The 26,077-nt window shown below is 44.4% G+C and overlaps 2 long non-coding RNA genes across 2 annotated transcripts; one reads left to right on the forward strand and one right to left on the reverse strand.

Moving 5' to 3' along the window:
• The first annotated feature begins 7,697 nt into the window (after positions 1 to 7,697).
• LOC143442765 (uncharacterized) lies at positions 7,698 to 15,268 on the forward strand. The gene is made up of 3 exons (XR_013111231.1): positions 7,698 to 10,174; positions 13,549 to 14,436; positions 14,582 to 15,268. It is a non-coding gene; the product is annotated as an uncharacterized LOC143442765 (long non-coding RNA).
• Positions 10,202 to 23,843, reverse strand: LOC143442764 (uncharacterized). The gene is made up of 4 exons (XR_013111230.1): positions 23,675 to 23,843; positions 20,234 to 21,998; positions 13,523 to 13,740; positions 10,202 to 10,565 (listed from the first exon to the last, which is right to left on the reverse strand). It is a non-coding gene; the product is annotated as an uncharacterized LOC143442764 (long non-coding RNA).
• Positions 23,844 to 26,077: the final 2,234 nt, after the last annotated feature.

Consider the following 26,077-nt stretch of genomic DNA (forward strand, 5'->3'; position numbering starts at 1 on the left):
AAATGCTACAGCTACTTTTGTTTGTTTGTTTGTTTGTTTGGTCAGTCAGCCATTTTGTTTTTGTTGTTTTTTTCAGATTAACCATATTTTTCCCTTGGACTGCAAACAGGAATCCTTTGCTCCAATTCGGCATGAAGCAATCATAGAAGATCATCATCCTGATCCTTTAAGTTGGGATGGATAATTTTAGTTGTTTGATGTGTTATGGTTTAATCATCTAGGGTGGTAGGTTTCAATTATTGTATATAGATAGAAATTTAAGGTTGTTTTGTTTTTATTGTGTACCAGTAAGAATTTACAACTGATGCCTTTGATATGTTCTGGGGGAAAAAAAGAAATGTATGAGTTCATTCCAAAACCACAAATTATGGAGACAGTGACAGAATAATTGATGGATCTGTTGACAAGGGAAGGGATGAATAATTGTATTTTTTAATTAATAAATTTTTTTATTAATTTATTAATAATTGCCTGCAAGTATGTCTGTGTACCATGTTCATGCCTGTACACTCAGAAGCCAAAGCATTGTGTTGGATCCACTGGAACTGGAGTTCTAGATGGTTCTGAGCTTCCATGTGGGTGCTGGGAATCAAACCCAGATCTTCTGAAAGAGGAGTCAATGCTCTTAACCACTGAGGCCATCTCTCCAGCCACCAAGTATATTTCTTAGGGAACCGAAATGCCCTGAATGATATTGGTAGAATCCACATGTCATTATCTACGTGTTCAAAAACAGAATGGATAAGACCGAGAGTGAACCCTAATGTGAACCATGGACTCTGGCTGATAATGATATAAATATAGGCTGATTGATTATAACACATGTTCCATGTGATAACAGGAGAGGCTGTGAGGGTCAGGGGACAATTTTGCTTAGAACTTAAGTATATATACATATATCCATGTGTGTGTGAGTGTCTCTGTCTATGTGTGTATGAATGTCTCTCTCTGTGTAACTCTCTCTCTTTCTCTCTCTGTTTGTGTGTAGCTAAATAGGTAGATACAGGATCTCACTAAGATGCTGAGGCTGGTCTCTATCTCCTGGATTCAAGGGACTCTCTTACTTTAGCTATTGGAGTAGCTTAAACTATGGGTGAGTACCACATACTCCTTGGATGAAGTACACACACACACACACACACACACACACACACACACCACACACATACATATTACACACACACCACACACACACACACATACATACCACACACACACTACACACACACCACACACATATACCACACACATATACCACACACACACATACACACATCATACACACACACCACACATACATACACATACACACATACACACACATACACACACACCATACACACGCACCACACACACATACCCCCATACCATACACACACCACACACACACCACACACACACACATACACACATATACACACACACACACGCCACACACATGCCACACACATGCCACACACATGTCACACACACATACACACACCACACACACACCACATACACACCACACACACCACACACATACACCACACACACCATACACACCATACACATACACCACACACAGCATACACACACATACCACACACACATATACACACACACCACACACACCACACACATACCACACACATACACCACACACAGCATACACACACACCACACACAGCATACACACACATATACACATACCACACACACCACATACACACATATACACACACACAGCATACACACACATATACACACACCACACACACATACACACCACACACACACACACATATATACACACACACCATACACATACCATACACACACACTACACACACACCATACACACATATACACACATCACACACACACACACACCATACACACATACACACACATACACACACACCACACACACCATATAGACACATAACACACACACATACACACACATACACACACATACACACACACATACACACACATACCACACATACACACACACACCACACCACACACACACCACACACACACCACACACACACCACACACACACCACACACACACCACACACACACCACACACACACCACACACACACACACACACACACACACACACATCAAATGATTACATTGGAGACTGTAGAGATGGCTCAGTGTTACAAGCACTTGCTGTTCTGCCAGAGGATCCAAGTTGGGTTCCCAGCAACCACATAGCAGTTCACAGCTCCCTGTATCTCTAGTTCCAGGGCATCCTATGCCCTCTTCTAGCCTCTGCAGGCTCCAGGCACCCAAGTGGTACACAAACACACAAAACACCCACTCACATAAAATAAAAATAGAAATTAAAAGGTTATTTATTTATTTATTTACTTAGTTTATGTATATGGGTATTTTGTCTGCGTGTACATCTGCATAACAGAAGGGGACCTCTTCTGTTGGAACTGAACTCAGGACCTCTGGAAGAACAGTCAGTGCTCTTAACTGCTGAGCCATCTCTCCAACCCACAGGAGAGAACTTTTAAATGTGGCTAGCATTTAAAAGGCCTTGGATCACTGCAAAAAATAATTATATTTAAAAGATTTTAAAGCTGAAGTATTAAGAAAAGCATGAAAATAAAATAGTGAAGTTTGATGTTAGTTAAAATATCATTTCTGTGTTGACATTAACTGGTAAAATATTAATAGGGGAGAAAGTGAGACAAGATTCTTAATGCAAAGTTGGGAGTGGAGCTCAGTGGTGGAGTGTGTGCTTAACACACTCAAGACCCTGTGTTTGATTTCCAGTTCCTGTCCCAAGAATTTGCTAAACTAGGGGCCCTGTGCTGATCACTCTATGTCAGCTTAACATGAGCTAGAATTATTTTAGAAGACGGAGCCTGAACTGATTGAACTGTGGGCAAACGTCTGGTGCAAGATTTTTAATTGATGGTTGATGTGGGAGGCCCCAGCTCACTGCCCCTCAGCTGGGGTCCTGGATGTTATAAGAAATCAAGCTGAGCGAGCCATGAGGAGCAATCCAATAAGCAGCGCTCCTCTGTGGCCTCTGCTTCAGTTCCTGCCTCAAGGTTCCTGCCTTGAGTTCTTCCCTCACATCCTTTAGTGATGGACTGCTATCCGGATGTAAAAAATGAAACAAATGCTCCCCAAGCTGTTTTTGGCTGTGGTGTTTAATCACAGCAATAGAAACCTAACTAAGACGGCCCTTGACAGCATCTAAGAGAATGATGCAGAAAAACAAAATAGAAAAACAAGGATGTTCCATAAAGACTCACAGTCATCAGACAGAGAGATGGCTCTTTGGATAAAAGTGCTTACCACACAAACCTGTGGACCTAAGTCTGGTTCTTGGAACCTGTGGTAGAAGGAGAGAACCTGCTTGTAAGTCAATCTCTGACCTCTACATGTGCACCATGGCACACATGTACACAGACATTCACACACACACACATCACACATACACACACAGATTAGTGTGTGTGTGTGTGTATGTATGTATATACATGCATATATATATGTATATACACATATATACATATATAATATTAAAACAATAAGAAAAACAAACCATCAATTGTTAAAAAGTGATTGTGAATCATCAGACTTGATTCTGGGGAGAGGACTAAGTGGATAAAAAGCACTTGCCACACAAATGTGAAGACTGAGGTTTGGATCCCCAGAGCCCACGTAAAGCTGGATGCAGCAGCATCTGTCTGTAATCCCAGCATGCCTGCCTGTAATCCTGATGCATCTATGGTGAGATGGGAGGTGGGAACAGAGGAGTCCTCAGGAGCTCATGAGTCAGCCTAATATACGCAATAATGAACAAGAGCTCCTTCAAACAAGAAAACACCCAAGACTGTCCTCTGATCTTAGACAGACAGACAGACAGACAGACATACAGATAGACAGACAGACAGAGACACAGACACAGACACAGACACACACACACACATACACACACACACACACACACACACACACAGACCTCTTGTAGAGAATCTGAGACTTTGGAAGGCTCAGGTCTAAATGGGACATCTGTATCACACCCCTCCTCTCGAGGCTCTGGAATCTATGTAGATGGGACACAAAGATTGTAAGAGCCAGAGGCTGTGGATAACTTCTAGGAAACAACTGTTTTCTGGACACAGGGTAAGTATATCTATGAACTCAGAGACTGACAGCACAAAAGAAGAGCCAGTCAAACTCCAGCCAGACAAAAGCCAGCATGGAGGAGGGGCAGTGAGCAGTCTTACTCTTGCCCAAGGAGCTATTGTCATGTGATCACTGCTGGGTGAGGCAATGTCAGCTCTCTTCCGTGGAGTGACACTACTTCAGGGAAGGCCCCGCTCCGTGCGAAGTGCCGTCAGACTCTGATACTGTAGATTTGATATGGTACAGTCTGAACATCTATCAAGCTCCCAGATGATACACTCTTCTAAGGGTCAGACCATGGGTAGCAAGGCTATAAAAGATGCAGCAAATGCCATAACACAAAGACCATCGCACCCAAACTTTCCATGAAGATCCCACAACCAACAAAGCCAGCGGGGATTATGGGAGAGAAATGTGTGAGTTAAAGATAAAGTGGATGTGAATCTGAGGGACTGCAGGTGTGTGTGTGTGTGTGTGTGTGTGTGTGTGGTGTGTATCTTGACAACTATATAGGAGTCTGGGTCCAGAGCCAACTTCTGTCCACTCTGCCTCTGCAGACCTAGGCTACCTGTGGGTGAAGGTATAAGTCTTGGTCCAGGTAAGAGATTGGCTCCTTCAGCCTCTGATATATGAAGAAAATCCCAGGTGAACAGACAAAATGTATGATTCCAGGGCTGGGAATCATCTCATGTGGGTTTAGACTTCTTACAGTTGGGCATCCATTTATGCTGCCATCCTGGGCCTTACAGACACTTGTAATGTGCTTACAGGATGTAATAACAGTACCAACTCGTTGAGGTTTGGTCTTTTGCTTGTAATGCTGGCCCCCAAGGCCTGATTGTCCCCAGGGAAGAGAGAGTCTGCACAAACCGGAGTGACATACTCAAGTAATGACATGTAACCTTGGCCCCGAAGTTATCACTGATTAGTGAATAAAGGTGCCTACAGTCATTAGCTGGACAAAAGAGAGATCGGTGGGGTTCTTGGGTTCCCAGGCTTGAGGAGAGAGAAGGTAGATAAGGAAGCCGCCATGGGATAGGTGAGTCATGAAAACATGACCTCGAGGGCCGCCAATTGGAGTTAAGAGTGCCCAGATGGAACACAGCAGATTATAAAATGGGTTAATGATGGGGAAATAGATTCTACTAGCATAGAGGATAGATATCTGTCCAGCTCTAGTGCTGATTAATGCGTATTATAAATATAAAAGCTGTACATCTTTTATCAGGGAACTGAATGATCAAAGGCAGGGTAGAAGCCCCTGATTGGGAGTAAATATTTTCTACAACAACAATGGACGTAATAATGGCAAGCCTGCATGCCAGGCTCCATCCAGAGTACTTTGCGTACATTAATTCCTATAGTTTTCATAATTGGGATGTTGGAATTATTATCATCACCATCATCACCATCATCATCACCACCACCATCATCATCATCATCATCTTTGTTTTGCCAATGAGGAAACTAGAAGTGGATTCATACTCAGACAGTCTGTGCCCTTGACCACAAAAATCTGTCAGCTCTGCTCAGAGAGGGGAACTCTGGAAGGGGAAGCCGCATGGTGAGTAGGAGGCAGCGCACACGCTCTGGTTTGAGGGAACAAGCAGACTCCATCAGAGAGGAAGAAAGCAATAAGGAACCAAAAGTTACTGACCTTTGAAGATATTGGGATATTCTGATTTCAATCAAAAAAGGAAGAAAGGCCCAAGATGATGTCAGAGAGGCCAGTAGGGGCTGGACTCTATAGGTCACGCTGGGCCTTGTAAGGACTTTATGTAGAGAAGGCACGAGAATTTTCTTATTTATAAGCCAGGGTCTGGCTAAGTGACCCCGTGTGTCCTTGAACTCCAGATTTTCTTGTCTCAGCTTCCAAAATACTGGGAGCAATCCTCAGACGGTAAAGAAGGTCCCCAGACTCAGGTTTTCAGGAGGAGCCCTGCAAATGGCCTCTTAGCACGCCTCCTTTCCTTTTATAACTGAGACTTTTGGAGCCAGAGGAAGCAGAGCTCGTCGTCCCCCTGAACCCACACCAGAAAAAAACACACTTGGCTACAACACTGGCAAGACTCAGGGTGGTACTGGGAGAGAGTCTGAGCATAGAGGAGTGGGTGAGTTGCCCAGAGAAGGCATCAGCTCAGCAGGGGTGAGGTGAGGCAGTGGATACCCTCGGAACTTAAGCCATGAGGTGCTGAGTGACCCACAAGTAGGACCCATCTTGGGTGCAATGCCAGAAACAAGGCCCCTAGAACAAGAGCACCTCAGCTGGTGACCTTCCTCATCTCCCCAAGATGTCCCAGCTCCTTAGACTTAGTGGCTATTCATTTCAGGAGAGGCTGGAAAGGCAGGATTCTGGACAAGGGAAGGCGACGCCGTGGATTGTCATTGACAATCATCACTAGCCTGGCACAGCCATGTCTAATGGAAACAGTGAAAGTCGTGAAACCAGCACAGCTGCTTGACAAAAGATCCCCAGAAGCTGAGCCAAGGGATGTAATCACTGTCACACGGTCTTACACTTTTGGTCCTGATCTCCACGTGTTCCATGTCTGGGAGGCCTTTAATATTTGTACAGCTTGTGGATATTGAGTTGATGGAAATTTCTTCTGAATCATTTATACCTTCTCCCGGGTGCTGCTTCTAAGCTTTCCCAAGAAAGTCCTGAGCATATTAACCCTCCAGCTTTTAAGGAGATATGCTTCTCTGACCTAGTTGAAGGTCTTCCTTACACCCTGGATGTTGTGGCTCAAATAAAGATGCCAGAGGTCTCGTCATGAGTCTTTGACTCCAAGATACTCTTGGAGCATCTGCCCTTGTACTTACTCCGGAACAAGATCATCAGAAGAAAGTCAGCTCAAAAAGGTAAGCAAGATTGAGTGGGCTGGAGGAGTTGGCAGCGGCAGATCAGGCTGAGGGCCTCCTCTTACTATACACTCAGGCAATTACGAGGCTTATAAGACTGGGAGCCGCATATGCCCCTTGGGGAAAAGATACAGCAACAAAGTTAGATTAGCTGGAGTTATCACTGCTCTCTACTGGGGCTTATGCTAATTAATGGACAAAGAATTATGTGAATCAATAAAAGAATGAAGTATTAAAACTCCCTTTCTTAGAAAAGATAACTCATGCAGGGCCACCGTGGTGTCGTAAGACCAAGGAACAAAAGAATACCAAGATTAGACATATAAATAAATTCTACTAAGGTATAAAATGTAAACATTGTATTATGGCAGTCATTAAATAATAACTGCAGCAGCTTTGGGCTGAAGATTTTTCTTGGGTCTAATGACAATTAAAACTCTGACCACTAAGAGTTGATAATATGGGACCTGAGAGATGGCTCAGAGGTTAAGAGCACTGGCTGCTTTTCCTCAGGTCCTGAGTTCAATTCCCAGCAACCACATGGTGGCTCACAACCATCTATAATTAGGTCTGGTGCCCTCTTCTGGCCTGCAGGCACACATGCAGCTAGAACACTGTACACATATACAATAAATAAATAAATTAAAAAAAAAAAAGAGTTAATAATACACTACTCAGGACATGACAATATGCCCAGGATGGTTTGGAGATTTTTCTTTCTGTCGACCTTGAAACCTCAAGAGCTACAAGCCTGAGAATGGGCTGTCGTGCTTTGGCAAAACAACAACAACAACAACAACAACAAAACAAAAAACAAAAAACAAAAAAGAAACCCCCCCCCAAAAAAAAACAAAACAAAAACAAAAAACCCCGATTCTAGATTCTTAAAAATTGGGTTATGGGGTTGATAAGAGGAAATTAAAACATGTGTTTGGGGACAAAAATGATATGATTTTTTGTTTTGGAATGACATGCATCTATCCACGCTTACTGAGTTCTGTGTAAATAAAGAAGCACTCTGACTGCCAGTCAGTCAGGATGAAAGATTTCCCCTGACCACCGTGCCTGACTCACTCCTCCTTCACCCACTCCCTGTCTTCTCTGAGGGACCTGGCCATTGCCCGGGCTGGCCCCAGCACTAGATCCTCTCTAGGCACTGCTGAGTGGCAAGGACCAGCTGCCAGCAGGCAAAGTCAGCTCACTTGGAAGCTCCAGCTTGCCCGTATACCATTTCAGACAGAGCCAGTGAGAAGACTACAGGAGTGATTCCTCCTTTTCTTTATTTTGGGCAGTGTCTTCATTGAGGTCTATGTCCCCGTGTATCGGTTGAGGTCTGTGTTCTAGTGTATTTGTTTAGTTCTGTCACAACCATGTACTGTGGATTGGGTGGTGTCGGCATGGAAAGTCATTTTCTTACAGTTCGAGAGACTGGAAATCCTCAATCAAGGAATTGGCAGGGTTGGCTTCCCCGGAGACCTTTTTACTGGACTGAAGATGGCTTTTTCCATGTGTTTCCACACGAATTTTTCCTAGTTGTATCTGGGTTCACCCAGATTAGATTAACAGCTGTCCTAAGAAACTCGTTTTAACTTGATCACATTTGAGGCACTGATTTCCAGGGAGTTACATTCTGGGGTAATGGGGGTCAGAACATCAATAGATATTAAAAAAAAATTTGAGACACAATCCATCTCATAATGAGTGGCTAACCTTTTTAGGCATAGGGATAGATTAAAAGACTAATAATCCATTTCTATAATCTCCAATATTATCAGTACTATCTGAGGGGAGGACAAAGGGCAAAGCCTGATTTCTTTTGCTTAAATTGGGGGAAGCATAGTATGTTGTTTACTTTGCTTGCTTATATATTTGTGTGGGGAATGGAGGCAGTCCTGAGTGAATGGGTATTGTCAACACAGGCATGGCTATGTTAAAAACTCCAGTACTTCAGACCCATGGCAATGGCAAAACCTTCCCCAGTGAGGATCAGAGGAATGACAAAGCCTTTCTGTGGTCCCAGTGTGGGTGTTTACTAATGATGGACCAGTGTGTGATGGCTGCAGCCTGAGGTTGCTCCCCTGTAGAGAGACCTCCCACAGGGAGGGCTTACCCCCTCCTCCACTGTACGTGGTACACTGTTAATTAGATAAATTTCTGGGTTGCATAGTTGGTGCCTTCCATCAGAGAGAGTACAACCCACCCATCCCAGCTTTTCAGAATATGTGATTCACTTCTTCTGGGTCAGCCATTTCTTCATTTCTGAGTCTCCCCTGTCAGCTTTCCAGGACCAAGCCATGCAGGGTGTGGCAAGTAGCGACTGAACAGGGACCCTTGCTTATGGAGAAGTCAAATTGGTCAGAATTCTTCCATGAGATGCACAGAAATAAAGGTAAAGGTAAGATAAAGGTAAAGGTGAGACCGAAGCTATATGCACTGTGTGTAAAACACTGGCCATATAGGACCTAGAGACAGGCAATCAAATATTAGTGCTTTGAAGGAAATTCTGAGGAACCCCAATGTAAGGCAAACACCTTACAGCTCCATCAATTCTTGGGCTAGGTTCAGAAAATGTGCTCTTGGTTTCCCAAAGAAGGGACGGTACATTTGGATACTCGAAAAAGAATAGACAAAGAATTGGGGTCTAGATACATGGTGGAAAGACGCAAATGTCTTCACATTTTCACTTCTTGTTTATGAAGCCTTAAACATGATTCCACAGCTCTGAGGTCATTTCCGTACAAGAAGGCAAGCTCTGCAAAACTAAATTCTAGGAGAGTGTGACTTCACAGGCCTTGCTCCTTGGACTATGAAGGGGCTGGAAACTGTCTTTTGCAAGATTACCAGTGAGTTAACATAGTTGCCCTAAGAGCATGGTACGTAGTTAATTCAATGAGATCCTGGGTTGTATAATTGTTGCCCTCTATCAGAGAGAGCACAGCCCACCCACCCCAGCTTTTTGGCATGTGTGATTCGTTTCTTCATTTCTCAGTCTCCTCTGCCAGGTTGCCCTCCAAGGGAAAAACTCCTTCTTGCTAACTGAAATTCACCAAGGAAAATGGAAGAATTGTACACAGAGTCTGTGGCTGGGCTCTTACATGCAGCCCCAAGGGAAATATGTTGCTTAAAGTATGGAATGTAGTCTGGATGGAACATGGCATGCAGGTTTGTCATTATTATATTATTATATCATCCTGTAAGCAAGTTACAAGTGTCTGTAAGCCCCAGAATTTACTAATTTTTGAGATTTTTCCTTTTCTCCAATTTTATTTATTTTATATGTGAGTACACTGTAGCTGTCTTCAGACACACCAGAAGGGGGCATTAGATCCCATTATGATGGTCGTGAGCCACCATGTGGTTGCTAGGAATTGAACTCAAGACCTCTGGAAGAGCAGTCAGTGCTCTTAACCGCTGAGCCATATTTCCAGCCCCAGAGATTTTTTTCTTCCCATTTTGAGCAAGATGATCCAACATAGGCCAGAGGCTTCTGAGTTCTCTCTTCTTAGTCGGATTCCAGAGGATACGGAGAGGTGCCACTGGGCCAGAGGTCAAGCTGGATTGGGATCATGGAAGAGATAAGAAAGGCAGGGATATTCGGAGCCAAGGGAGAGTACATGTGAATTTTGACATGTCACAGCTGGGCCATGGACTGTAATGCCTCAGACCCACTGATGTGGCAAAGCCTTCCACCCATCTGAGGTGCAGGGGAATGGCAAAACCTCCCTCCCACTGGTTCAAGTGCCACTGTTCATGAATGATTGACATTCTATAGGATCATCAGGTAAATATAGACTACAACTTACTCTACTCAAAATATATTTCGAAATAACTAGGTGAGTTTTAATGCTCCCAGCAAACACATGGATATGGCAACATTTGGAATGGAAAGTAATTCCTCTGACTTGATCGCTACATATTACAGCTGTGTATTTGTTATATTATTTGTTATTTAGTTATAATAGTGTATCACATAAATAAGTACAAATATTGTATTTCAACCTTTAAAAGAAAACTTTGTGGGGCTAGAGAGATGGCTGAGTAGCTAAGAGTCTAGACTGCTTTTGTAAAGGACCCAAGTCCAATTCCAAGCAGGGGATCCAGTGCCTCCATAGACACCTGGGTGCCCATATACATAGACACACAGAATTTAGAAGTAATAAAAACCAATCTTTTATCTTTAAATAAAAACCAAACAGCTGAGCACGATGACCCATGGCTTTAGTCCCAGCACTCAGGAACTCTATGAGTTCAAGGCCAACCTGGTCTACACAGAGCTCCAGAACAGCTGGAGCTACCCAGTAAGACCTTCTTCAAAAAACAAAACAAAACAAACAAACTAAACAAACAAAAAATAATTTAATGCTGGGTGACAGAACATGTCCTTAGCATGTATAGAGCCTGGACTCAAGCCCAGCACAACACAACAAAACACTAGAAAAACATTAGAGAAGTGAACCATGGTAGTAGGGCTTCTTAAACATCAGAGAAGATGAAAGCAAAGGTGTAGTTTTTGGATTTGTTTTTGTTGTTTAATTTTAATTTTGTGTGAATGGATGTTTTGCCTACATGTCTGACTATGCACCATGGGTATGTGACTGGTGCCAAAGGAGGCTAGAAGAGAGCATCAGGTCTCCTGAAACTAGAGTCATAGATGGTTTGGAGCCACCATGTGGGTGCTGGGAATAGCTCTGGCCATTCTGGAACTTACAATGCAGACCAGGCTGGCTTCAGAGATCCACTTGCCTCTGTCTCCTGAGTGCTGAGAGTAAAGGAGTGTGTCACTATACCCAGCTACATTGTGTTTGGGTAGGGTCTCACCATGTAACCTTGGCCGGCTATGTAGACCAGGCTGACCTCTGCCTGTCCAAAAGCAAAGTTAACTTATAGAGAAGAAGGCAAAAACACAAAGGAAAAAAAAAACCAAACAAAAAGAATGAAATAAGATGGCTAATCCTACAAAATATTGTGTTACAAGTGTCCATGTAGATATTTTAAACTCCATGGAAAGAACCAATTAAAACGGCAGAAATGTTTCCGAATCGAAGTGATAAACAATGTTCTGTTAGTAGTGCTCACCTTGAGGAGGAAAACTAGATGATGGGAAGGAAGAAAAATATTTTTCATTACTATATACTGTATTAGTGTGTGTGTGTGTGTGTGTGTGTGTGTGTGTGTGTCTGTGTGTGTGTGTATGTGTGTGTGTCTGTGTGTATGTATCTGGATGTGTGTGTGTATGTGTGTGTCTGTGTCTGGATGTGTGTGTGTATGTGTGTGTCTGTGTGTGTGTCTTCTGTATGTGTGTGTGTCTGTGCATGCTGGAGCACTGCTGGGGACTGAACCCACGGCCCTAAGTATGCTAGGAAAGCACTCTACTACTAAGCTGTACCCCAGCCCTCATTTCTTTTTAATTTTTCAAGACAAAATCTCTACATAGCCTTGAATGGTCTGAAAGTCACTCTGTAGACCAGGCTGCCTTGCATTCAGAGATCCACCTGCCTCTGTCTCCAGAGTGCTGGCACTAAGTCTACAACACGCCTTGGACCAGCCCTCATTTGTATCTTTTAAATTCTATTGTCTGTTGCTTACTCAAACTAGTAAATAATAACTAATAGGATTAAACCCTCTCTTACAGTATATTATGCTTTGTTTTTTAAGACATGGTTTCTCTTTGTAGCCTTGGCTGTTGTGGAACTTACTCTGTAGACCAGGCTGGTCTTGAACTAAGAACTCAGAAGTCTGTCTGCCTCTGCCTCTCAAGTGCTGGGATTAAAGATGTGTGCTACTGCCACCCATTTGTCAGTATTTTGTTAGTCATTTTATGTCAATATTATGTATATTCATACTGATGGTATAAGAGCCATATCTTTTAGACAGTTAAGTCATATTGTTTTGAAACAGAAATAAACTGGGAAACTATCAGAAACAAAATGACAGTAGGAAGTTACAGCTTAATTAATTGGTGTTTGTTAGACAAAGAAAAAAATGAGTACCCAGATTTCAAGACTCTCAATGAATAGCTAAGCATGGTGGCATAGCACTCGGAAGGTAGATGCAGAAGAACCCTGTTCAACACCAGCCTCAGCTACATGCCGAGTTTGAGGAGATCCTGGGCTGCACAAGACCCCAGCTCAAATAAAACAAAACAAAGAACTACGTAGGTGTTCAGTGGATAAAGAGACTGGTGTATAAGCATAGTGATGTGTGTCCAGATACCTAGTGTCATGTACTGAGGTGTGGATCTATTATCCCAGGACTGGGGAGGCAGAGATGGGTGGGTCCCTGGAGCTGTTGGCTAACCAGCATAGTTGAATCAATAAGCTGAAGATTCAGTAAGAGAAACTAAGGTAGAGGCCTGGGCATGGTGGCACATACCTTTCATCTCAGCGCTCAGAAAACAGAGGCAGGCAGATCTCTGTGAGTTTGAGGCCAGCTTGGTCCATACAGAAAGACTGTCTCAAAACAAAACAAACAAAATAAGTATTGAATGTAAGTCTATAGACAAGTACTTACTTTTCAAATTAATTTCACTTTTACAGGCTGTCAGCGGACATTCTGGACAAATACTTCTTCAACAGAAGAACCACAATAAAGAGGAAGTTTCTTGGCAAGGCAATTCTTTTTGTAAAAAGGATGAGCCAGAATTCCAGGCCAGCAACACAAAGGGCCAGTGTCTTTTACATGATGGCTGTGTCTTATCTTGTTGGCAGGAGCTTTCTTCACAATCTGACCTGATTGCCAATTAGGCACAAACGGGAAAGGGGAAGTTCAGGAACTGTGAGTTCGTGTCAGCTAACAACAATCAAATATCTGCTTCTCCCAGTCTATAGGAAAGGATTGACTTAAGAGACACTTCCACACCTCATAATTGCTTGGAGTAACCACAAAGGATTCATTGACACTAATTCCCTGACATATGTCACTTCTCCCAACCCCCAGTGTAGGATCAAACTAGCAGAGACCTATCTTACCCTGGGACATGGGACAATGGTAGACGAACCAGAAAATGATTAATCATCAACATGATGTCTTCAGAGATGTGTGTGTGTGTGTGTGAAAATTGAAATGAAGTCATGCTAGTAATGGAAGTGCCTGTAATCCCAGCACTTAGGAAGCTGATCACAAGTTTGAGGTCAGCCTAAGCTTTGTGAGGAAATGCAGTCTAAAGCCAACAAGATGGAGTTGTTTGTGTCAGCGATTCAAAAAGCAACTAGAAGCCAAAAAGTTATGCAGAGATGGTCCTTATGCATAGTAACACGACACTAACTGAATGTGTTCTGGCTATGGCTCTTGCTTGTGTTCTGTTTCAGATGCTGTGAGGTATCTCAGAGAGGAGGGGCTGAGTCAACAACAAGTCTATTAGCCAGCTGGCAACTGAGTGTACACTGGGTGTTCAGAATCTCCGTGCCATTCCGAGCTTTTCTCAGGTTGGCCTTTTAAGCACACGCAGTGTACCCACACTGGCTTAGAATGAACTACAAAAGCCAAAAAGGTTGGTCCATTAAGAGACCTTCCCAGGCCTCTGGACTTTGATGGATTAAATATTTGTTCTTGTTTCTTGTTTGTTTGTAGGTGCTACTGCCTAAGTGTGTTAGGTTCCGTGGCCTGAGTGATACTTCTATCCATCATGGCCTGAGTTGTGCTAAGGTCTGGGGGACCTGTTACACAGACACAGGCATGTGACAACTCAAGACTGAGTGGCAGAAGAATGGAAGCAGCCAGCCCACCAGAATAAATGAATAACTCTTTAGCTGTTAGACTACACGCCCACACCTGAAATCTCCAGCTGGTGACGGAAAGTCTGAAGCCCTGCAAGCAGCCAGTGCAAGAACTTCCTCCAAAGAAGGAAGTTTCTCCAGCAGGAAGCTTTGCGTCTTGTCAGGTGACCTTATAGGAGAGCTGTGACTGTCGGGAGCAGGCCCACACATGCCTTAGCTACACTGCTTAGTTACGTCTATCTCTTAGCTTCTTAAACTTTCCTGCACATCTGAACCTAGAGGATAGACTTTGGGGGGTGGTAGGAGGGTAGGTGGTGAGGGGTGTCCTTCTTTGTCCCTATTCCAGTGTAGCCATGTTTTCATTCTTAATTTGGCTGCTTTGATTGGCTTATCAGAGACAGATGCCTTGTTGAGGCACAGGCGGTGATCCTAAGTCGGTATTGGCTTCAACTGTCTGCCTCGTTACCCACAGCAGGGACAAATGGCATTGCTAACCCCAGATTCACCCCTGGTTTTGTCATAGTCTACTGAACACCCCAACATTGTGCGAGAATCCTTTCTCTGTGACGGAGTTGTAAACTGCATCACCTCCTCTTTATAAGTAAAATTCATTTCAAACTAAGTACTTGTCTGCAGACTTACATTCAATGCCTATTTCATTCGTTTTGAGACAGGGTCTTTCTGTGTGGCCCATGCTTATGACATATAAGGATATATGACAACACAAAGTATAATTTCACCTAAGTTCAACTCAGGGAACCGGTGAGTGGATTGGATGACTGAGGAGGACCTACAGGAGTGGGTGACTGGCTCCCAAGCAGTCACAGTGGATGGTCTTCACCCACCACATATGATGGCTCCCCCATTTCCCTAGAGAACTTCCACCAACCTGTCACCTAAGAGCCCCTGAGACACCAGATTGCTCAGGGGTAAGGAATGTTTGTGGCTCCCTGGACTCTGAGAGCACCTGCATGTTGTGTACCCACCCAGGGATACACTCATACTGTAAATACCATTAAAGATGAAATTCGCAGGAAAATAGGTGGGATAGAAGAAATTATACTGAGCGAGGTAACTCAGGCCCAGAAAAGCAGACCTTGTGTATTCTCTCTCATACGTGACTTCTAGCTTCACACTTTTGTGTATTTACTTTTGGACTGTCCGTAGAGGTCAGGAAGCAAGAAAGTAATAGTGAGAGGGGGAGGGGAGGAGCTGGACAGAAAGGACAATAGAACATATTGAGACCCACACTAGTCCCCGTTTGGGCGCCAAAAAAATGTCTCGGCCGAGCAAAATGTTGAGGCCCGGGCTGCCCCGCGTTTGGGCGGCCACTGTATCCTGGCCCAAGTTGCTGCTCCGGTCCTCGGGTTGGGGTTCAGCAAGAGAGAGAGTGAGGACGGACTCGAAGAATGGAGACCAGACAGAGTGTGATTCAATCCTGTTTATTCTTCAGTCTCTCTTCTTCTCTCCAATCCCAAGTCTTGAGTTCCTAGTCCCTAGTTCCTAGTCCCTAGTGCCTCCAAGTTCCAAGTTTCTTCTTCCAAGTGCCAAGTGCCTAATGTCTAATAACTAACTCCAAGTTGTTCTCTCTAAAGTGTCTTTCTCTGACTCCTCTGTCTGATTCTCTCTCTATAGTCTGCCTCTGCCTTTTATATGTCTCACTTCTAAGCCATGCCTTTTGGTCACACCTTTAATCATGCCCTTAGGTCTTGTTTCTAACTCTGATCTCTACACTTCTAAATTACACACCTTTAATCTCACACACCTTTAATCTCACACACCCAAGGTATCTAAACCAAGATTATTGGAGTGTGCTCAGCTGTTGTAGGCTATTGTAATCCAAGTCTCATGTCAGGGTATATGGCTCAAGATGGCTGCAAAGCTGATAGCCGCTTTCTGCTAAAAGTCGGCCCCCAACAAGAACATATTATATGCTCTATATGAAAGTAGTGGGGCCGGGCAGTGGTGGCACATGCCTTTACTCCCAGCACTTGGGAGGCAGAGGCAGGTGGATTTCTGAGTTTGAGGCCAGCCTGGTCTACAGAGTGAGTTCCAGGACAGCCAGTGCTACACAGAGAAAGAGAAACCCTGTCTTGAAAAAAAAAAAAAAAAAAAAAAAGAATGTAGTGGGAAGGATAATGGGGGATAACGGTTAAGCAGGGATAGTTGGAGGAAGTGCCTAGAGAAAGGGGAAGATGCTAACCCAAGCTAACAATATGTGAAAGCCCTATGGAAACCCATTACTTTGGAAGCTAATTTTAAAATGTAACTAAATAGTGGGCTGGTGAGATGGCTTTCCAGTTCAGAGCACTCACTGCTCTTACAGAAGGCCTGGGTTTGTTTCTCAGCACTGCATGGTGGTTCACAATGCCTGTGATTCCGGTTTCAGGGTTCCAACATCTGGCCTTGGCAGGCAGGCACCAGACATGCATATGGTACATATATATATAAACCTGAAGGCAAAGCTCTAATATACACAAGATAAACAAATCATTTAAAACAATGTAACTAAAAATACAAAGGAATCAGGACGAGGTACTCTGCACGGGCAGACAGAGGACACGGTCTATTAAACAAACACCTCAGTGCATGAAATACCTGTCTGTGAGTCATAGATCAGGGAAGCCTCAAGGCCCCCAAAGCAACACAGGCTATTGCTATTCTATTGCTCCTGCTCTGCCCATCATAACTAGATGGTGAGACCCTATTAATGAAGCCATAACCCACTGTGGTTTCAGGACACAGAGAAATCAATCTGTCACTGACCTGGGAACTGCCTTCCTTCTGGAAGTGGTCACGTAGACTGTTGGGGGAGAAAAGCTATCAGTGGTCTTACTCAGTGGTAGACCCTGCATGCTATGGCATCAGCCTGGCAGGCAGGATGTACATGAAATAGTGTCATGAACATTACAGGAGTAGTCAACTATTTTCTGATCAGATTTGAGGCTTACTGCACAGGAAGGAATTCATCCCTGGTACATAAAGCTGGTAACAAACAAACAAACCAAGCATGGTTGAAGAGGTCACAGGCCCTCGAGGGGTTCCTAGGACTTTTGTTAAATGGGCATGCTATCTACATCTGTACTCATAGGGTAGTGCTGATCTCAATCTTGGTCAGAGAAACTTCTTTTTCAGTGGGCAGAAGTTAATGCAGAGACTCACAACTGGCCAAAGAGCTCAGACTAGGTGGCGGTGAATGGCCAGTCCTAAATAGGACATTTATAGTAACTATCCTAAGGCTCAGGGGACGTCAAAGAAAAGAGGGGGAGAAGGAACGTTAGGAGTCAGGAGGGGGAAGGAGAGCTGTGACATGCTGTCTTCTGGACGTGACATGGCCACCATACTCACGAATCCGCTGCCGCTGTGGGTACCAACACAGCATCTGCTCAGGATCAAGCCAGGCAGCATTCCAGCATCGATGGGGGAGGCTCAGGAGGCCTTGTTCCTCACTGGTTCACCTCATATCCATGCTATGAAGGCAGAACTAGTTGGACTCACTAGGTTGCATTAATAAAAGAAGATGTGTTGGGGTTGGATCTGGGAAACATAGGGGGAATTGGGAGTGGATACGAGCAAGACATGTTGTTGTATCGTGATGAAATTGTCAAAGTATAAATAAAAGTATTCCAAAAAGGGAAAATATCATTGATTGAATTTGGTTCAATCAAGTTCACAGGATTTGTTTTGTCTTAAATTTACCTATGTATCTATATATCTATGTATCTATGTATCTATGTATCTATGTATCTATCTATCTATCTATCTATCTATCTATCTATCTATCAGCTATCAATCTATCTAGTGTGTGTGCCTGTGAGTGTGTGTGCATGTGCACTCATGTGTGTGGGGGGGTGTGCATGTGAGTATGGGTATGACTGTGTCATGGTGTGAGTCAGAGGACAACTTTCAGGGTTTGGTTCTCACCTTCCACCTCCTGGAGCTCTCACGTTCTGGCTGCTGGGCTGTGTACACACAACTGGCTCCTGACCTTTTAGGCAATCTCCTACCTCCACTTCCCACCTCACTGTAAGAGTGCTGAGATCACAGGAGTGTCACAGCCTCTGATGTTTTACACGTATTCTAGGGATCCAACGTGGGTCATCAGGCTTGTGCAGTCACTTTTATTCAATGAGCCATCTTCCTGGCCCTTGTTTTGTTTTAAAATTTCGTATTATTTTATGTGTATGGATGTTTTGCCTGGGACTATGTCTATGCACCAAGGCCAGAAGAGGGGATCTGGCACCCTAGGACTGAAATTACAGATGTGAGTGGTTTGTGGGTGCTAGAAATTGAATCTAGGTTCTCTGGAAGGGCAGCCAGTGCTCTTCATATCCCCCCCCCCCCCCCATCTTTCCAGCCCATCCATTTATTTTGTTCTTTTGAAACAGGATCTAACTTGTAGCTTAAGCTGGCCTTGAATTAACTATGTATCCCAGGCTAGCCTCGAAGTAGTGGCAATTGTGCTGCCTTGGATTTCTGAGTAATAGGACAAAAGGTGTGAATCATAGTGCTTGGTAAAAGCGTTCAGTTTTACCGTCCAGTAAAACAGAGAGAGGGGAAGTAAGTGTAGACAGCTGGGTGTGGCTCATTCCTTAATTCTAGCAGTTTGGAAATAGAAGTGGGAAGATCAGGAGTTCAGGCCTTAGCTGTATCCTTAGCTACACAGTGAGTTAGAGATCACACATGGAACCTTGTTTCAAACAAATATTTTAAAACCACCAACAAAGTAGTATAGGTAAAAGGGTGTTATTAGCATCCCAGCACTTGGGACGCAGAAGCAGGCAGATGTCTTGAGTTCAAGCCTGATGATTTACAGGTCGAGTTCCAGGATAGCCAGGGAGACACAGAGAAACTCTGTCTCAAAAAACTAACAAACAAACAACACCCGTCCCCATCGCCCCCTGGGGGGGGGGGAACAAAGGATGTTTTTAGTAAAAGACAAATGAACCTCAGCTTGTTTAGCTGAGACAGAGGAGGTACATGGGGCAAATGTGGGATGCTTAGACGGAAGAGCCTGAAGGGTTGGAGACTCTTGGTGTGAGCTTACAGAAGCGGGTCAGCGAGGAGGAGCAATAATGTCGGAGACTGAGACGGAGACTCTGCTGGGGAGCTCGGAGTGGTCAGCTCCTGCCAGCCTTTCTTGGTTTTGATCAGGGGAGAGTGTAGCTGAGACTGGGTAGAGGGAAAGATCGCACTTCAGTGCAGATGACAAGGAACTGAGAGGAGTGGGTGCTGGCTCGATTGTGCAGGTGGACTTGTGCCCACACAGACAAGGAAAAGATCAAAACAGAAAAGCAAGTGTGAGCCAAACACTTAAACATTGACGAAATCGGTGGGCGTTGGGAAATGATTGTTACAAACAGGCCACAGGCAGCTAGTCTGTTGGCATGTCCTTCAAAGGAGCTTAGGATTTGGAAGAAGACCATCTTGGAAGCAACAAGAAGCAAGAAAGACACCTGTGTTGTTTCCAGGTACATAGAGTGTGGGAAGAAAAGAAAATAGTTACCAGCTCTCTGTGTTGCAGGTTGAAGTGTGGTCCAGGGAGAGTTGGTTTCCATGAGTGCAAGAAGGCAACTGGAAACTGGAGAGCAAGCAGTTCTGTGATGTGAGGCATTGTGTGGATGGATGTCTCACCTTGAGTCCCAGAAAGTTCACTGAAAGGATGGATGAAAAAAGCAGGATGGAGAGGTTGGAGACTGGGACTAAGGCTGGCTGAGGATGAAACTCAATATTCTTTCTTTCTCTCTTTCTTTCTCTCTCTCTCTCTCTCTCTCTCTTTCTTTCTTTCCTTTCTTCCTTCCTTCCTTTCATCCTTTCTTTTTTAAAGAATACCTTATTTTATGTGTTTGAGTACACTGTTGCTCTCTTCAGACACACCAGAAGAGGGCATCAGATCCCATAACAGATGGTTGTGAGTCACCATGTGGTTACTGGGAATTGAACTGATGACCTCTAGAAAAGCAGCCAGTGCTCTTAACCACTGAGCCATCTCTCCAGCCCTCAGGCACTATTTCTATCCTTATTTTTATGTAAGGAGATAGATCCAGAGAAACTTGGTCACTTGCCTCGGGTCATTGTTAGCTTTCCATCACCTCAACAAAATGCCCGAGACAATTAACCTCTGGAGAACAGGTTTATCATCTTCAACATTTCCGTGTACTCTATTGTTGGGAGAGGAAATCTATAAATATTGGTTACATCCTGTTGGTTGAAGGCACTGAATTTTTGGTTCCTTACTGATTTTTGTTCAATTGTTTCAAATCAGGTGCTGAGAAGTGAGCCGTGACTTACGACCTCAGAGAAAACTGGTTTGAAGTTGAGCTCACCTACCTCAGAGAAAACTGGTTTGAAACTAGTCAGCAAAGCAGAAAAGTGGCTTCTAGTAAAGTGGACAAACTGATGAGTAGGTAATAGAAAAATGCTTCTCAGATCCAAGCTCTGCCAGCCAAGGGTGGAAAATACAAACAGGAGGTTGCTGTCCAAGATCAGTGGGCCCACTGTTCTGAGCCATAGTGGAGCGGCACATTGCAGCAGGGGCACATGTAAAAATGCTCACCCCATGACCAAGGAGCAAAAGAAAGTGAGGAGAGGCCGAGGTACTACATTTCCCTTCAAGAGCATAGCTGAGTGATCTAAATGACCTCCCACTGTGCTCTGTCTGGTAAACTTCTGTCCTCCATTGGGACCACTACAGGCCTACGTGGGTCTTCAGGGGGCATCCCAAAGCCTAAATATAGCCATCATGAAACTAGTCAGTCCAGGGAACTGGATTACAATTCATGTCATCTGACTCCTAAATCTTGTCGTTTATTCTAAACTTTGCTCTTCTCACTGCTGTGGTGAGGTGAGCAGGGCTGGGCTGAGGGGCTGCCATGATCCTAGAGCTGTGGGTCTCCTTTAATCTCTTCATGCATTTCAAAGAAAACTCAGCGCAAGTGTTTCTGATTCTCTGCATGGTTAATCATGGATGCCTGGTTTAAGACATTACTGGCTTGGGGCTGATGACGTAGTTTACTATAAAATGCTTGCGTTGCAGGCTTGAAAATCTGAGTCCAATTGAAATCTGAGTCCAATTGAAATCTGAGTCCAGTTGAAATCTGAGTCCAATTCCCAGACTTTGATCTCCAAAACTCATCTTTAAAAAAAGCGCTGGCTGGTATGGTGGTGCCAGTTTGTGATCTGGACAATGGAGGACAGAGGCAGACGGGGCAGATCCTCAGGACTCGATGGTCACTCAGTCCATTGGTCAAGCTCCGGACCAGAAGAAAACTCTGTCTCAGACCAAAACAAGGGATATGGCTCTGAACACACAGATGCTTCAAAATGCTAACACTCCCAAAACAAACACACATAGAAAGAGAGAGTTTCGGGCAGAGGGGAGAGGGCTGGCAGCTAGGACAGAAGGACTTCTAGATTAAGCCTTGCTTTTCTGTCCCAGAAACTGCATTCTTTACCCTAAAGGAGGATGGTGAGGCTCATTAAGACATGGTGTCCTGAAGCTAAGCTGCCTGGTGCGTTTGGCTGGTTAAGTCCCATGGTCCCCTGTGTCTCAGTTTCCTTACCAGGAAGTGAGGGTAATATCACTGTCAGGAACTTAATGTACAGTCTGGCACAGAGTGAGCATAGGAACGCTTGAGATTTTCGGTTCCTGCGCTCGGCTGGTAGAGTTTGGAACTGAGTGATTCTCTCCAGTCTAGTGATCTGCTTACCAGCTTATCCACCTTTCTAGAAACTGCCTTTCTGCTCTTCGGGCCGCTAAGAGAGCTCAGCTTCAAACCAGTTTTCCCTGAGGTCATGAGCCATAGCCCACCTGTCAGCAAGTGAATAATTAAATGAAAATCGTCAAGGAAACGAAAATTCAGTACCTTCAACCAACAGGGTGTAACCAATATTTATAGGTTAACAATAGAATAGGCACTCTTCAAGTAGCCTCAGCCTTGAGGTGAGGGACAGGAGATGGCACTCCACGGTTAAGAGCCCTCGTTGTTCCTGCAGAGGCCCCAGGTTTGGTTCCTAGCACCTGTGTGTTGGCTCACAAATGTCTGTAACTCTAGTTCTAGGAGATCTGACACCTTCCTCTGATCTCCGTGGACACCAGCTACACATGTAGTACACATTCATACAGATAGGCAGAACACTCATACACATAAATAAAAAACAAGTTTTAAAATGTTTTAAACACCAAGATCACATAGCATGTTCTCTGATTACAATGGGCTCAAGCTAAAAGCTGACAACAAAAAGATTACCAGCTTGGTATGAGGGTTTGTGCCAGACTGTAACTTGTTATGCCACATTTGCCTGATATACCTGGGAGGCCTGTTCTTTTGTTTTTGAAGGGAAATGGAGGAGGAGAGGATCTGGGGGTGAGGGGGGTGAGGGATAGGCGGGAGGAGTGGAAACTGTGGTCAGGATGTAATGCACATAAAAACAAAGATTAAAACTGAAATCGAAACAAAACTAACTTTAAAAAAACCCACAAAAACAAAAAATAATCTTTCCAAACATTGGGAAGCTAAATCCAGACGTTGGCCTCAGGGAGTGGCCATCAGTTCCGGCTGTGGAGTGCTAACAACGCATGGCTTGCAGGCTCTTACTGCACCTATGCTGCCTCCAGTGAGAAAGCAAAAGCTTTGAAAGCTGCCAGTCATCCCTGACTAGAGTCACTCCTGTGGGTTCCTTAGACTTGCTAGTGTCCCCCAAGCCACCCTGTGTGTCCCCAGAAGTGAAGCCCCCTTTGGCTCTACAGGGGTCATTTTCAGTGGCCCCTCAGAGCTCGCCTAAGGTTCCTCTCTAGTAAGGTTCAGGCCTCGGGTGGAGGCTGGACTGGGACTGAATCATAGTGTCGCCACACCCCCATCCCACACTTTTACCAGGTACGTATTAAAAGCTTTTTTCCCTTGATTAGAAACTCCACGCAAAGCTGTGAAATCAATCCCTCACTCACCAGGCAGGTCCGGTTTGGTAGCAAATGAGGCCACTTTCCACTTCATCCCTCACTTATTGTTGAGAAAATTTAGGAATTGCCTACATGTCCAAAACTGGGACTGGCTACAGTGTGATCTTAAGTCAGTGTACAGTCATTCATGGAAAGAGACTGCCCGAAGACTTTAAAAACTGGCCTTACTAGACTGACCATTGGAAAGGAAGTGATTGGCTGCGGAGATGACTCAGCAGATTTGCTGCCGAGCCTGATAACCTGAGCTTGGTTCCAATAAGATCTGCTCTAGCCTCCCACGAGCGTGCAAGCATGTGCCCCAGATACATTAATTAACGTAATAAAAACGACAATGGAATCAGAATTACACTAACATGATTATAAAATTTTTTTCAGAAGAAACCTAACCTTACATTCTGATGGACAGTCTATAAACACAACTAACTGAATGGCTCTGGTGATGCTTTCTGCACACGGGGATTAAAGGGCATTTACACTTTCATGGAGAACGTTTCATGGACTCTGAGGTGCATTTGGATAAGGTACATAAGGCAATAGGGTGTGGCAGGCAGTTTATGTCTCAGAACAGCAGCACAAAGAATTCTGAATGTTACTAACACAAAATGATAAAAGTCTGAGGTGGCAGCAGATGCCCTTATTTTGTCATTATGCATCATACTGGATAAACACTTGTAATTAAATGTCAATTTAAAAATGTAACATGGGTAAGGCACGGTAGCTCTGGCATGTATTCACAGCACTCAGGAGGCTGAGGCAGGAGAGTTCCTGAGGGTTTGAGGTCAGCCTCAGCTGCAGAGTAAATTCCGAGCCAGCCAGAGCTATATAGTAAGGCCCTGTTTTAAAACAGCAACAGTAAACAAACAACAAAAACTGGATGTGGTGGTACATGTTTCTAATCCTAGTGCTCAGGAGGCTAGAGCAAGAGGATTGAGAATTTGAAGTCAACCTGGCCTATCTAGCAGCTCTAGGCCGTGGGCTGCAAAGACCCTATTTCACAAATAGGTAAACAAACAAGCAATTAAATAAACGAATGAAGTCTGGGCATGGTGGTGCATGCCTTTAGTCCAGGCCTGGGTACACAGAGGCAGGTGGATTTCTGTAAGGTTGAGGCTACCCTGGTCTGCATAGAGTTTCAGGACAGTCACAGCTATATAACAGAAAGACCCTGTCTCAAAACAAACAAACAAACAAACACAAACAAACAAACAACAACCCCACAACAACAACAAAACACACATACACCCCACAAAAATAGTTCCAGGCAGTGAAGACGAATGCCTTTTTTTTTTTTTTTTTTTCTTTTTTTTTTTTTTTGGCTTTTCGAGACAGGGTTTCTCTGTATAGCCCTGGCTGTCCTTGTCCTGGAACTCACTCTGTAGACCAGGCTAGCCTCGAACTCAGAAATCTGCCTGCCTCTGCCTCCCAAGTGCTGGGATTAAAGGCGTGCGCCACCACCGCCCAGCGACGAGTGCCTTTAATCCTAGCACTTGGGAATCAGAGACAAGTAGATCTCTGTGAGTTTGAGTTTGAGGTCAGCCTCGTTTACAGCAGGTTCCAATACAGCCAAGGCTACACACACACACACACACACACACACAGAGAGAGAGAGAGAGAGAGAGAGAGAGAGAGAGAGAGAGAGAGAGAGAGAGAACATGTTCTCCTGGTAGCTGTATCTGTATTTCTGTAGGAAGAAGCAGACATGACAGGTCATGAACAACTCAAAGATACTGGAAGGAAGTGAAGGGCAGAGAAAATCAGAGTACCTGAGGATGGCTTTCACCTACCCTCTCTCCACCTACTCACTCTGTAGCTTGTCACCACCACTCTAGGGAATGTCAATTTGGTGCCAAGAGCAGGGGCTGTCTTTCCATTCATCCTTCCTGCCCAGAGAGCATTGGCTTCTAGTTTCTAGCCTCTCTTGATTTTCTGTTTTCCCCACCCAGTCCCTTGGCTTCTCTACAGCCTTCCCGGCTCCCCTTCCTCTCAACACTCTTCTTACATTTTGCCCTCCCATGTGAAGTCTGCGTTTTGCTTTTTTTCACTGTTAGAGATCTGATCCAAGACCTTGATGTATTAGGCAAGGTCTCCACTGCTAAGCCACATTCCCAGCCAGCACTTGTGGCTTGGAGGCTGTTCCTGGGTCTGTCCAGATGCTCGATCTATTCTCCTAGTCATGTGAGCTGATCTTGGACATCATTGATCATAATCTTCCCCAGAATATCCCACAAGGACCTCAAGTGCTCGTACAAATTGTCGTTCTCCTTTCCCCTTGGAGCTATCCGTGTGCTGCTGTCCCACGGTGGCTGGCCACACCCTCTTCTAGCCTTCCTTCTCTTTCTCCTCTGTGCTTCACGTCCTACCAACACTGATTACTATCCAGTGCTTCCACCT

This window comes from Arvicanthis niloticus, chromosome 6 (genome assembly GCF_011762505.2).
Source record: "Arvicanthis niloticus isolate mArvNil1 chromosome 6, mArvNil1.pat.X, whole genome shotgun sequence".
NCBI classification, from domain to species: Eukaryota; Metazoa; Chordata; class Mammalia; order Rodentia; family Muridae; genus Arvicanthis; species Arvicanthis niloticus.